This window comes from Gallus gallus, chromosome Z (assembly GCF_016699485.2).
Source record: "Gallus gallus isolate bGalGal1 chromosome Z, bGalGal1.mat.broiler.GRCg7b, whole genome shotgun sequence".
Taxonomy (NCBI): Eukaryota; Metazoa; Chordata; class Aves; order Galliformes; family Phasianidae; genus Gallus; species Gallus gallus.
In genome coordinates, this window is record NC_052572.1 from 22,274,538 (window position 1) to 22,289,443 (window position 14,906).

Here is a 14,906-nt window from a genome sequence, read left to right on the forward strand (position 1 = left end):
GACTCATACAGCAGTTTATTAAAAAACTCCTGCAAATATGAAGTCTCACCAGCTTCAATCCAGAGGATTGATTCATCCTTCAAGAACAGTGGTCTAAGTGTGCAGTGAAACATCCTAACATATTCCTCATAATGCCAATACTTGGAAGATTTGCAGATCTTCATAATTAGATGACTCTATGATAAGATTTTATCTGTATATGGATTATAAAACACTTCATGACCATGAGTAGAACGTCATCAGAATGTGTGAAGAACGTCATCAGAATCAGCCCCATGCATGCTCTTTGATACTTCTTCAGTGACAACTGCATTTTGAAATATGTCAGGCAGTTGATTTCTAATCTGCCTAACATGATCCCTATAAATTGCATAATGCAAGTTTTTTAATCAAATTGTTGTGCTGGATGCCTTGAAGTTGACAACAATTGTATCAGTACAGTTACCTATGACAGCCCGATTCATAACCATGTCAAACAAGATTGCTGCCTTTCTTCTCCATGAAAATATAAGTAACATAAGTTTTTATAATTCATACAGCGTTAAGTCAAAGCAAAGTACTCTGAACTATGAAAACATACTGTTCTGATAAGTTCAAAAATGAAATCACACAATTTATTTCATTTTTTTCTAAGTGCAAGTTTACAGAAATAGGTATATTTCACACAGTTACAATCAATATTTCATCTGAATGTAACATTGCACCATTTTTGTTGGAATAATGTTTACTCTGAACTTCTTTGACCAGATGTCAAACAAAAATCTCCTAATTTAATAACTACACTTGAGTAAGAGAAGGATGAGACAAATTGTTTACTTACAAGTCTGTCTTCAGGGTTGTTCAGAGTCTTTATAGGAAAGTGGTAACACACCGTAAATCACAGTTTTCATAGGATGTATAGCAAAGTTCTGTTATGCAGTTGGTACCATTTAATATGCAGCGTACCTATGGATCCAGCCAGCATGTGCATCAGATGGTCCATATCAGGCAGCAGTTACTATAAAAACAAGCTGACAGGGATGAGCCTGAAACAGTAGTCCCTGACCATCCTGCCAGCCCTGCTCCTAATGGAGACATCAAAGACATCTCCATTTTTGCCTAGAATCCCTACTTGCAACATATGGACCACTTTCTCCCCCACCTCAGAAGTCTTCATGCTGATTTACAAGGAGAGTTTTCATCCTACAGACATGAATTAGACTGGCAAAGAGAGCAAGGAAAAGACTACACAGTCCTGGACAAACAAGTGGGACATCAGGCCTGGGTATACAGCTGTCAGCACAAGGTTGAGGCATTTGCATGCAAAAGCATTCCTGTTCTTCTCATCATGTCTCATATATAGCTCTCTGTATACAGCATGTTCCATATTTCTTCAGCATTCCAAAGAAAGATTGTCTCTCTCAGACAGGTAAAATAATATACTGGCATACTGGCAAGCAAAGGACTGATTCCTCCTAGATAGGGGGATTTCAGTCCTCATTAACAGACACTTTGCCTTCATGCACTGCAACCAGATGGGAACAGTGCAACCAGGTAACAATCAAGTGCTGGGGTTCTGAAAAGGCATTCATGGCTGCATGTGTCTAGGAATAACTATTAGGCACTGCTCCTGGAGTTCGAGGGCCTAAAGCTGTTTTGCTGGGCTCCTACTTCTAAATCAAAAAACTTCACAGGGCTGTGGAGTTCCAGACTGGTGCAAGCTTGTTTTACCCACTCACATTTGCTCGAAAACCTGTGAAAGAATAACTAGTCCTTAAGTCTCATAGCAGCTGAGGACTGATCAGCCCCACAGGCTGCACAAGGTCAGTGCAGGCCATGTGGGCAGTATCACTGCGGTACTCTGCCTCAGGTCAAAGTGGTAGAAGCATGCTTTGCATTTCCACTCCTCAATTGCATGAGGTTCTTTTTGGGGATGATTTGCTGGGGCACAGACCCAGCATTCATATCCATACCCCTCTGAGGTACTGACAGTGGTGTCCATAATCTGGTGTCCCAAGAGTTGCCTGCCCTATGGCTCTTGGCCTCAAGCTGCTGTCAGCTCTGGTGCTGCACAGGCAGGGACTGGTATTGCTGTACAGTGTCACTGTGTTTGTGGAACTTATTGACAAGGAGTGAGAGTAGGATTCTGCAGAAAGTATGATACCTCCCTCAGAATGAGCATTTCTGCTGCCAGGGATCTTTTAGTTTTTTCCTCCTGTGTTGAAGCTGTGATGCAAATACAATATCATTTGCCTGTTACTTAAGCACTTTAATTTATGCTGATCAAAATGTACTTTTAGCAGAATATTTTACCGGTACAAATTAGACTTCATTTTAAACAGAGCAGTCAGCAGCAGTATTCCCTGGCAAGAGGGCAGATGAACCAGACAGTTAACTGCTACAGTGCAATCTGGTTATCTACCACTTTGTACATTAAGATCTGGAGCTAATGAAGAGTGTTGACACTTCAGCACTGAGCAATGGAGAGCACATATGTCTCATCTTCTGTTGCAACAGAGGGAGCTCCGGAAAGATCTCACAGGGATGGACAGGTGTTGCATGCCTGCTCTGGCTGGATGTGGCCAAGTGGTCCCTCACACAAGGTGATAGGACAGGGCAGGACAGCAGCATTTACCACAGTCATCACTGCCTCTGTAGGATAATATTCTGTTCAGGTTCTGTTCGCTTTGGATTTTGTCTGTTAATTAAACTTTGCTGCTTTTAAAATAGCTAAAACTGCTGACTTACATAAGAGCATATTCATTGTCATACAGCCCTGCAGATAAATAACCAGCCTGCCAACCTCAGAGGAGACGGACATGGCAGCAGGAACATCGTTTCCAGTAGCAGTGGCTGGAAAATTTCCAGGTGATTTGTTTTCCTTCAGAAAACACTGATCTGATTTTAAAAGCCAGTAGAGAAATGACTTGTTCATAGTTTTCAGTGAAAAACTAGTGATGCTTTTAACAGTACTAGCCTGTGTGGCTTATATTGTGTTACGTCTTTATCTAAAAGTTAAAATAGAAAGAAGTCAGACCAAAATGACTTAGCCTAAACAAAATAAGGCCTTTTTGAAACAGAATATATCCCTTAAAGACACTCTTGGCATTTCTAAAATTAAATGCCTGAAGAAAAAAATGTTTTGCTTGTCATTTGAGTTTTGTTGTTGAACAAGGATAACAGGTAGGACTAAGGTGCTGAAACTTCTCCTAGGATAGAAGTTTTGCTTCTAGATTGATTCTAGTCCATGTAATACAACACAGCTGTGGAACAAAAAAAATTCAATAAAGATTTTGCAAAGAAAATGACTAGGGATTTCCCAAGGCTAAAAAAAAAAAATAAAAGCTAAGAGTACAGGGATCATGAGAACAAAATGGCTACCTAAAACAGCTTGTTTCACTATCTAAATGACAGGGTATAATTAAATCCTTCAGGGGAGGGATGTCTCTCTTTGCACAGAAGGTCTTCATTGTACTAATGCCCAACTATCATAGGAGCGCTTCAAAGTTCAGAGTAAAATGAAGCAGCAATCTCACACTGACCTAGTTTCCTCTTGTCTACTAAAACCTTGAAACCTCTCCCATAATTCTTGTTTTGTGAAAAAGACAACTTAGCCAATTGTAGAATCCAACTTTGTCAGAATGAGGAATTCTGAAATAGTTTTCAGTTGCTTTGGAAAATGCAAAGAAGCACTAAAGTAAAAAATTATTCAAAGGAAATTCAGGCATTGCTTCCCTTCAGTGATTTTTTTCTTTTTCAGTTTGAGGACCTGATGGTTCATTCTTTAGAGATGGGAAAACATTGAACACTCCCACAAAGGCATTCAACTGAAATCAATATCTATCTTTTGGTCAAATGCTTAAGATGATTACAATTAATGTGCAGGGTGATACAGACACTGAAGGCATTCAAATTCCTACTGCTCAGATACAGAAAAAAAAAAAAAAAAAGCCCTAATTCCTGGAGGCACATTGTTTTCCTTCCTTGAAAGGACACAGAGAAAAATGCTTAGGCACTTTTAAAAATCTGACCCATATTTCAATAATTTTGGGTTTTGGTTTCTTATTTTAGCCAGTGTTCTGAAATCAACAATGTTTAGCCTTTTCTGGATCCTGCCTGGGTCCAAGCTGGTTCACCTCAAACTCCAGTTGTACTGATGTGAGCCAGCTGCAACTCCCTGGTGGTATTTGATCCAGCTCTGCAAATATTACCAAGGCACTCCACTCCCTCAAGCACCCATCCATCTTCTGAAGCAGCACAGCCTTTACTCTGTATCTGTGGCATGGTTAATTCTCAACCCAATCAGAAACTTGTGGATTAGTTTACACTTAGACTATGTTAACTGTTAATTTGCCTTTCTCTACTAGCATTGCCTACACTGGTGGCATCCAGCTGACATTATCTGGTACTTGAACTGGAGCTGAAGCCAAGTCTCTGTGATTATTCTGGCCATCCTTTCCTCATGGCTACCCTGTTTCCCTAACAGCCTTCATCAGCATGAAGTTGCTGAAGAGGAAGCAGCATGACAAAACAGAGAAATTCATAAATGAAAAATCCAATATGACTCAGCTTATATGCCAACTGACTCTTATATGTCCAAATGTATATCTCAGTGTCAAGGACTGTACTGTCCTTAAGAAAGGGTACCATGGAATGGGTTTAAGCCCAACACATTCCCCAGAACTTGCTGAAGGTAATCCTCATTGCTGAACATGGCACAGGGCTGACTGGGGGCTGTACCAATGGATGGCAAGACCCCAGACTCCTCTCTATTTCATCCAGCATACTCAGAAGTTTGATGATGTCCATGGCTACATGCATCTTATGTCCAAGCCAGTGAGATCATACTGACACCCAAAATACAGGCTAGAATTTGCAATGAAAATCTAATCACGGAGTCTTTACAGATGAGTTGACTTCTGGAAATGGTCATTATTTTATCTAAGGTTATACTCAATACTTAATATGTACAATACAATACTCAATATGTATTGGAGACATTTAGGAAAAAAAACAGTAAAATTGAACACTCTTAATGGAACTTAAAAATAGCAGTTTTTGTCATATTGGAGTACAGATCATTTATTTCACTGTGTTCAAGCACTAGTGCATCCACTTCCATGAAAATATAGAAGAAACAACAGGTTTCTTCTGATTTGCAAAGGATTTTCTTTTATAATTTCCAGCTACTGTGTTCCTCCCATAAGACTCCAGACCATATGTAGTCATGTGTTCAATGGACTGGCTTTCCTTGTTTTGCCTCTGCCTACTCATAAGAGTGAAAGAGCTTGTCTATAGCTCAGTAAAAAAGCATGCTGACCCTACAGCTTATTGCCAGGCTGAAAATCCCGGAAGTATTATAAATGAACTCAGCACCAGAGGTGTGAGATTATTCATTTTAACAATCTTTGTTGCCTTGAACTCCTGTCAAGATCTAGACATCAAACACAAGTCGATTTCTATCATCATCCTTGGCTCTGTGAAGAAAGTGTCTTTGCATTCATCAAGCACAGGCCCTTACTGCCTTTCACATTTTCTTACTCTGACCTGATCTCCAATTAGTAGTGGATAACAAATATTTGCATCTAAAATTAATAACTCAGTTCACTGTTCTGAGAAAAGGAAAAGCTCACTAACTGTGTTTCTTAGTTTTAAAAGAAAAAGATGTTGGTGCAGCCTCAGAATTGGCACAATTCTGAAAACACAAGGCCGTACAGGACTTTAGCACCAGAGCAGCTCAGCAGGGACAAGCCCAGTTGTGTTGAGAGCAAGACCAGGCACACTGCAGCTTGACTTCTGTGTGGCTATGTCTTTGTCTTTTCTTTCTCTCTTTCTTTTTTCTCTCTCTTCTTTTCTCTTCCTTTCTCTCTCTTTCTCTTTCTTTGCTCCATCTCTGGGGACAATGGGCCAGATCTCCAGCTGGTACTGCATAGAGGAATAAATTGAACAAAACTGATTTGTACCGTGACTTGCACTGTGATTAAGGCCTGGACCTGTGTGATCCGAAGTGGCTCCTTTGCCACTTTTCCTAGGCGAAATTGCAAGCACCTAATTGATAGAGTTTCATCCTTAGCTCTCAGTCATCTGGATTTAAGCAAGCTCCACGCTATTACACTAATCAATTATTTTTCTCTTTTAACCGCTTGGCCATGAAGCAGACAATAAAATATGTGCAGAAGGAGCTGCAAGATAAGATAAGATAGACGCTTAAACATTTTTCAAATTAACCCAATTGCTTTGTGTTATTTGAGGAGATAACACGCTTTTCCTCTTGTGGCTAATGAAACTATGGCTTCAGAAATCCCCAGATCAGGAGGGCATGCTTAGCCCTAGCCTCAGTCTTGCCGACAAAAGTTTAAAAGCTAAGCTTGAAATGGAAGGTGCCATTGAACGGCAACAGAGCTTTCCCCAGCCATTTCTGCCCTTAGGTTTCAGACACTCACGGGATGGAAACAACAAGAGTAGGGTTTGGGGAAGGTAAATGCAACATAGCAAGCTCAGAGAGAAGAAGCAGTGACCAGCAGGGAGACTCCCAGTCACTTCCCTGTGAGAGGGGGCATATTTAGGTGGTGCATGGGCAGAGCACCTCTCTTTCGAAGTGGCTGATGGCACTGAGAGGTGACTTATTTTATTACACTACTGTGTATCATCTTGCATTGACTCCAGATCCCAGCTCAGCAATCATACATACTTGGATAGTTTACAAAGTCTCTACCAACAAGCCACAGTTTCCTTACGGCACAGATGTTGGCACTTACTTTTCAACACCTCCCTGTAACTTTACACATGGTCTAGGTTTATTTTGAATCGAGGCGCTGCAGCATATATTTTACAGCCGTCCTCGAATCCACTTCCAGGAAGGGATTCCTACTGTCACCCCACACCACCACCTCTCCGCTGAGTCTGCTAAGGTCACTGTGCCTGAACTCCAGCAGGAAGAGCATGTGTTGAACAAACTGATCTCTGCTCTTCTTTCAGTGCTAGCTAGGTCACTGGGACTGCAGGCACATTCACTGCAACCTCCCCTCTAGCTTAATCACTCATACGCCCCTTAGATGTGGTGATATCCAGGTGTCTTCCCAACTGTAGGTTTCTCCACATCTTAGAGTAGCTTTCTCCATGCTTTGGACACTGGTTCCTAGCTGCAAATAAGGTCAGGCTTTCGTGTGATGTCCTAGAAGCACAATGCATCTAGTCTGAAGGACCCCTGGTCATTCCTCTCAAAGCACAGTATAAGAAAATCAGCATTTCCATGTCCCAGTCTGACCACAGATCTCTACAGTACTTTGGTAAATTGCGATAAACACTAGATTCTGTACTCAGAATTAAAGATAACTGTAGTAATTTTTATTAGAAAAGGAAGGAGGAGAGAGAATAGGAAAGGTATCTAGCATACTCATAGAATGACTGAAGTTTAAAGAAAAACAACGGAGAGTCTCCAAAATGTGAACAAAAATACAGAATAATTTTCTGTTCAGGTAATTTCAAAGAAAACTGCATGATCTTGGCATCTCTTAGTTGTGTTTGTGACTATTGTGGTCTGTCACACTACAGGGGAGGTGGAGCTAACGAAAAGAACCTCCAGCAGATTAGAAACATACTGAAAACAGCACCAGTCTTTGTCTTGCATATCTTGAAGCCATCCCATTCACTGGTTAGAGATGCTGGCCTCACAGTCCCATCCCTTCCTAATCAGAACTGTCAACATATCTACGTCCATGGGAAAATGAGGACCACTGAAGTCAACTTGGTATCAACTTAATCAGCATTCATGGTGCCACCCCCTATAAACCACATAGATGAAGTTGTCAGTGGCAAGGCAGTGCTATGCAGTGATTCTGAACATCTTGCTGGGGGCAAGCTGTGATCAACGATTGGAGGGTGAAAGCGGTTTGCACAGTCTGTGCATGCTGAGCTGCAAGACCCGGAGAGCTCCCAATGGCACTGGTCTCCAGCTGTCCTCTGCTCCCAGGCTGGTGTGTAGCAGTGGCAGGCTGAGCATCTGTCTCTCTGTGTCCATGCTGAGTTTCCATAGAGCTTTTCCATAAATGTCAATTGTGCACATGTATTTTTCCCCAGTACCCCGTTTTCATCCCTGGCTCTGCACTGCACCCTCCCTGTGCTGTGTCGTAGTCCTTTCCTTCACCATCTGCTGCAAAGAGCTCATTTGTCAAAGGGACAAGATCTCTAGGGGCTGAAAGGAAGGAGCCCATCAACACTGCTTTCATCCCACCATGTGTGTTGGCGGGGAGCCAGGAGCTAACAAGCCATGGAGGACTTTGCAGGGCCCCTTTGTTTAAATGCATTTTACAATACATGTTTGTCAAGGGCACAGTGTCCTCGTGTCAGTGGAAAGGGGCCCACCACGGGAGGAAACAAGATATTTGAGAATGCCACGTCTGCTCGCCAAGGGCAGCCACCTGCCTGGGTGCTGCAGGTGCAGGGGGACTGTGTGCAGCTTTCCGCTCCCTTGGCCCTGGCTGCTGGCAATGGCAGCACAGCCAATGCCAGCCTGCTGTGGGTGCACATGACTGGCAAAGCAGAGGGAAGCAGCACTAGGTGGGCTGCTGGTCATGCTTCGAGCTGGCTTTGGCCATTGGCTGTGTCATGGTGGCTGGGTGTGCTACCAGCCTGCTCCATGGTACTCCTGCCTGGATCTGTCATGGGCTGAAGGGCAGGCAGGCAGGAAAAGGAATCCTCCCATCCCCTGCAACACCCCCAGTCATCTCATTGCTTTCCAAACAAGGCAGGAGGAAAGCCATTGCATTCTTCAGGGTGACATCCTCAGCTGATCCTGCACAACACCTCTCCCTTAACTTGTAAAGAAGAACCTGGAGTGCTAGTTTTGAAAGACACTGTAAAAAGAAATGCAAGAGGATGCTCCATGAGCTACAGATGGCTGCTTCATAGCCCTGAAAACCCTGAGTGCAAACCCTGACAAGGGTGGCAACGTAGATGAGCAGCTGTGAGCTCCAGCACCACTGCTCTTGGAAGGAGCAGGAAGATGGGGAGAGGCAGGATCTCATTTTCCAGCTGCAAACCACTGGGCTGACAGAGCCGAGCATTCACTCATCACTACCTGCCCCAAAGCAGTGATTTTTTATTTTTATTTTTTTAATTACCTGTTTTCCCCAAGATCTGCCCCATGTTCAATGCCTTTCCACAGCAAAGAGACAAGGCTCAAGACTGGGAAGGAGGCACATTTCAGAGGAGCACCGAATGGGAACAGGCAGACCTGCCAGCATACGCTGCTTGGGGGAGAGCAGAGGGCAGTAGGGTAGAGCTGTCAGGTAATAACACTGACACAGCCAAGATAGCCAGAACTACAGTCACACCATCATGGCCAGAGATAGTCTGTAACCATGCCACACCTTCAGGAAGAGTTGTACATCAGCATAAATATTCTCCATATGCACTTATATTCACCCAGAGCATGATGCTTCAGTACCAAGGGATTCCTCACCAAGGCATGAAGGAGGAGGAGAGATCTAGGAAAATTTGAGAGTTCTAAAAGTGATATAAACTAGTCATAAGCCAGGGTAGAGTGAGTGCATGGCCTACACCCAGCCAGGACATGAAACAAATGCTTTACATTAGTTGGGGGAGAACACAATGAGGCTCCCAGCTCCCCAGCAAGATAAGGCATGAGCTTCCAGTCCTGATGGTCTCTGTGAACGTGTAATGCTCTGTCCCTTGGAGGTGATTATTGCAGAGCCAGAGACCAGATCAATGCACTTTTTCATGCTTTACAGTAAAAGGAAACACTGTGGCAAATCTTATGAGTCAGAGCCAGTGTGAAAAGAGAAGAGGGAGAATGGAGGAAATTTATTATAGGTGTGAATTCCCCTGCTGGCATCTGGGGGAGCCCATGTGGGGAAGAGGCTCGGCTGGTATCTGGGCAGTGAGGAGGAGCGGGCTTGTTGGCTGCTGTCAGAGATGCACCCTGCTCCCCTCAGCATCCCACTGGTCCTTTCCCATCCCCGCTCAGCCCTGCACAGCATGTACTGCCCATTCCTTGTCCTCCTCGGCTCTGAGGAGCGATTCTTCCTTCTCATTGTCAGCAGCTGAATGGGCAGGCTGTGCAGCAGGGCTGAGTCACACAGACGTGATGAAAACAAGCTGGAGAATTTAAAATGCCAGCTGCCACCTAATGCCAAGTCAAAATTAATCAGACTCCTTGATCACTATTGTGACTGCTAACAGAGAAGTGTACGTATATTAACTTGGTTTCCTCTCTATTGTACAACATGCCCTGGGGTTGTATAATTTACAGGTAATTAAGTTCAGCAAAGATTATTGAAAAACAGAAAAGGATGCCAACCTAACTCTCTTTTATTCATCTGCCAATGAGACTATGGTATAATTAACCAGTTAGCTTTGCTCTAACTCTCATCCAAGACTAATAGGAGGGTTCCATTTTGAGTCCATTAAAATTTGCCCAGATAGGTATTAGGGGGAGAGAAGAAGAATACTCCTCTTTAGTGGTGTTAATTAGGATAACACGGGCTTTGGACTAATGTTTAGATCTACACTGATCTTAAGGTGCTCTCTCCAAAGACATTATGGTATGCTAGAGGTATTGAGTAGAGTTACTTGGCACCTAGTGGCTCTCCAGTCAGAGAGAATAAATTTTCCAAAGTTTGATCTTAAAAAATCTTTATGTAAAACACATTGTTTAACAGAAAATATACATACATATGTATTCCAAGCTGCTTAGGAAATATACCCACGAGTATGCTACTGGAATGTTCAGTCCAAGTTGAGGGGATTTTTGCACAATTTCTAAACAGCCAAAACTTCCATTCTGAAATCTAATTCAAAATATTCAAAAATAGGTGTAGTAATTAAAAGATAAGCTACTTAGCTCTGATGCTAGTCAAGTACACCACATGGCATAAAGGATAACCATCCTTCCATCTGAGTCTCCATCATCTTCTCAGGAAAATATGATGCATCCACATTTATGATAGGGGTCCATCTACCCTACTATCCTGTCTCTGCCCATGACTGTTGGGAGCTGCTGAGGAAAAACACAGTCCTTGCTTGTTTTTTCACCCACAGGTCTACCGTTGATGCTTTGGTGATTTCCTAAGCCACAGCCAGTACTTTAGGCTTGATAGCTCTTGCTGGGACCTTTTCCCACATTATATAGTTGTCCTTTTTTGTTTTCTCTATTTTTGTACCTGTGGGCCTTAAAACATACTATGGCAATGATTTTTGCAATCTAATCATTGACTGAGTAAAAAAGTAGTGACTTCCTGCCTTCCTTTTCATCCCTTCCTTCCTCCCTTCCTCCCTTCCTCCCTTCCTTCTTCCTCCCTCCTTCCCTTCCTCCCTCCCTCCCTCCCTTCCTTCATTCCTTCCTCCCTTCCTTCATTCCTTCCTCCCTTCCTCCCTTCCTCCCTTCCTTCCTTCCTTCCGTCCTTCATTTCTTTGTGTTAATTTCATTGCTGTCTTTTCATGAGGTTCAAACATTTTACCTAGTAATGTTTATTAGGGATCCTTCTTAGAGACATCAAAGGCTGGTTGAACTAAATTAGAGTACACTCACGTAAAGTGGTTTGGATATTTGTCAATTCAAAAAATAATTTCTTAGTTACTTTCACAGTTCATCTCTTGTTTAACTCTTTGTGCACAGAAAGGTGGCTAGCCTACTGCCTCTTGAGCTGCTCTCCCTCCCCAGCCCTGCTGCACAGGCTTCTGGTATGGGAACAAGTTGCACCTTTTGTCAACAAGGAAGGCTTGAAGTCCATCTCCAAAAAGACATTTTTCTATTCCACTTCACATGTATCATTTCTGCATGATACCATGAAAATCTACCGAATTAGAGCAGGCTCTGCAAAGGTCTGAACCTGACCTTAATTTCCTCAGGGAGCTCATCTCGTGTTGGAGGTACGCATTCTGTTTATTTGCTTTGCCTGCTGCACCTTGCCAGTGGGTGGCACGAAGCCATTGCGAGGTTAGTACCCGGACAGAGTGCTGTTTTAAAATGTTCTGAACATAAGTGAGTCAGTAGTCGTCTTTCCAGTCCTAATGGGCTGGCTGTTTCAAATTAAATTGAGTTATAGCAGGGCCCCCAGTCCACATCAGAGGATAAGAGCATGCAAAATTGAATTGGAAAAATGGAGTCAGTTTGCATTCCTCCTTATGAACATGCAGACAAATCAGCAACTCAGAAATTACCAGCTATTATTTTATTGGCAATTCATACAGCTTAAAAATAGCCATGGAAATTCGTACACAGACCACTACCTCCCTTCAAAATCAGCTAACCATTACTGCAGTAGCAACACTGAGCCCAAGTGGCAAATTCCTGGTGCAGCTGTTAAGCTGGGGCCAGAGACAGAGTGAAAGGCGAGGAGTGGTGGGCTCAGAATGAGGCTTGCATACATTTCTAGCCCCAAATATCTAGTACTTGTGAGTCAGAATCATGAGGCTAGCCTGAAAATTCTCATAAATTTGATGTTTTTTCTTACAGTCAGTGAACTTCTAGTTTGCAATTTCTGTAGGCACCATAAGGCCAATAAATGTTTGTGTAACAAATATGGGAGGTACCCTCATTGCACATAAAAGGAGGCTTCAGGAGACTAAAAGAAAAAAAAAAAGATGACGAGGTTCAAGAATGGCCTAATCTAAATGGGGGAAAGGTGCTATATGGAAATAGGAGAGGTCTCACCATTGCTTGACACGGAGGAGAGGGCAAAGCTAGTACCTAGAGGTAAAATGGTTAACCAAGCAGTTTCTTTCGCCTTTTGTATGACTGTGGCTTTGAATTACCTTTTCTGTAGTGCCATATTCAGCTGCAAGTGCTGGGCTTGATTGGCCAGCCTTACTGCAGGGACAGGGATTAGGGTCAGCAGAAAGAGAATGTAGAGTACAAAGACTCCTGTGTTAACTGTTATCTAGCCTGGTTAGGAAATTCATACTATGACTCTTGCTCCTGGGTAAGGAATCACTCTTATGGATCAAGTATTAGATTGAACAGGGAGATGGACATCTACTGAAGAGGTCAAGCCAAATTGATTTAAAACCCTCTGGATGATCCTATTCTAGAAAAGTTCCTATTGTTACTAAATGGCATGGCATTTCCACAGTTTCTAGTCAAACACCTACTGAATTCACACCTTTGGAGGGCTAAAGTGTCCATATTTTTGTCCTGTCAACTTCCAGACAGGCTGTGAAAGCACCTTGTCATAGGCCTGAGCTTTGATCATCACACCCAAGCATCACACAGAGACAAAATATCCTCTGGACTGAATTTTGAGCCACCTACCTAGTCCTGCTGTTTCACTGTACCTAAGTATTAAGTACATCCTACTTAAGTACATCCTGCTCAATGGTACCTACGTATGAAAGAAATTCCAAGCTTTGGAGGACAATTAGACTTCTGGAAGTAACAGTGGTGATGCAGTGAAAAGTTTTAGGCCCATCTGTGGTTTCCATAGGGGTATATTATTCTCTTGGTGCAAACACACGCAATTCCTATTCACATTATGTGAGCAGTACTTTCGCACAAAGAAGTACCATACCTCCTCGTGACTAGATCAGAAAGGTCTGTCTAGATCAGAAGAGTTCAGTTTATCCATTCAGTGTTTCAAACTGCTCTTCCACACTCGCAAGGCACTGCCTGCATTGCGCTCAACATGCTTCTGCCAGGTGCTACAGGTGATGTCCGGAGAGACAAAGGATGCAGACATGCTCAAGGATGGATTCGTGTCACCCATGTGCATGTGACAAAAGTAAGGGCCAATTCCTGCACCACTTCTCTCATGGAGAGCAGGAGGTGTGCAGCATTATGCCCGCAAATAGCACAAGCAAAATCTTTTATTTTGGATGAGAGGTGAGGAAGCAGAGAAATTACAGGTTCCCTCTCACGCATGTGCACCCACATGCACAGCCAACCACGCTATCAGCTCTTTCTGTCTTCTGATTACACCAGTACTCCAGCCATGCTGTTTTTTCCCAACCTCTCTTTCTATCTCTTGTTTACTCTGTGGTTTATCACTGCATGCATCTTCAACATTTTTCTATGCTTCTTTCTAAATAAAGGCAATGGAGGAAAATCCCTTGCTCCCTGGGGACATTAGTCTGAATTCATTCCTTGCCAAGGAATTAGTCCCAGTAAGCCATGCGAACATTCCTGTGCAGAGGGAACACCAAAATATACTAGGTTCATCGCTGGTTTTGAACTGCATGAAGAAATGCAAAGAGCTGGAACCTCCTGCTTAATAATATCGGTGGGAATTTAATCTTTTACAGTAATGTCTTGCATGGAAAGAAGCTCTTTACTACGATCTGGAAGTTTTCTCCTTGACAGCCAGTCCACAGGTATTTTAGCAGCACTTATATAGCACTAAACAGGCAGACAGCCTGGGTCTTTGTGACTGTAGATGTCAGACTGTAGCTGAGTAATTGCATAGTGGGCACAGAAAGGACAGAAGAAGAGTCTGCTCTAAGGGTCTGCTGATGCTCGCCGTTTTTGACCCACTCCCTATAGAGGACATATGAAGAAGTGCTCCAGCTAACAGAAACAGTTTCCACATTGCCGTTGTGGGTCCTATTAGGGAAAAATCTTTTCTTCCCTAAGTACAAAGAAATTAATAGTTCTGTTGTCACCTCTTTGTAGATGCCTTTTTTTGTTGTTGCCATTTTTGAAACTTTATTCTTTTAGAAGCAATGTCCAAATCTCACAATCAACAGAATACCTTTTAAGGAGGGACAGAAGAAGTAGGTCCAGGTCTTCACTTTCCCAAATTACAGCTCTCTATACATGCTGCCTTGTGTTTTGTGGCCCACATTTTCCAAAAGTTTGTGGCAGACACTACGCAGCCCCAAAGGAGCTCTCCTGGAAACCCAGTCCCTTCTCTGAGCATCTCAAGTGGAGAAAAGCAGCTATGAATATTCAGTCCTGGAACAGGGAGAAATGA

At 43.0% G+C, this 14,906-nt stretch overlaps 1 protein-coding gene across 13 annotated transcripts in view; it reads right to left on the reverse strand.

Moving 5' to 3' along the window:
* LOC107051951 overlaps window positions 1–14,906 on the reverse strand; it is a 222,388-nt gene that overhangs the window by 71,618 nt on the left and 135,864 nt on the right. The window contains exon 10 of one of the 13 annotated variants that reach the window (XR_005843153.2): window positions 11,396–14,887. The exons of the other annotated variants lie outside the window; for them this stretch is intronic. The gene's annotated coding sequence lies outside the window, so the exon portion shown is untranslated. Of the gene's footprint in view, window positions 1–11,395; window positions 14,888–14,906 lie in introns of those variants that run through there. 13 annotated transcript variants of the gene reach the window in all.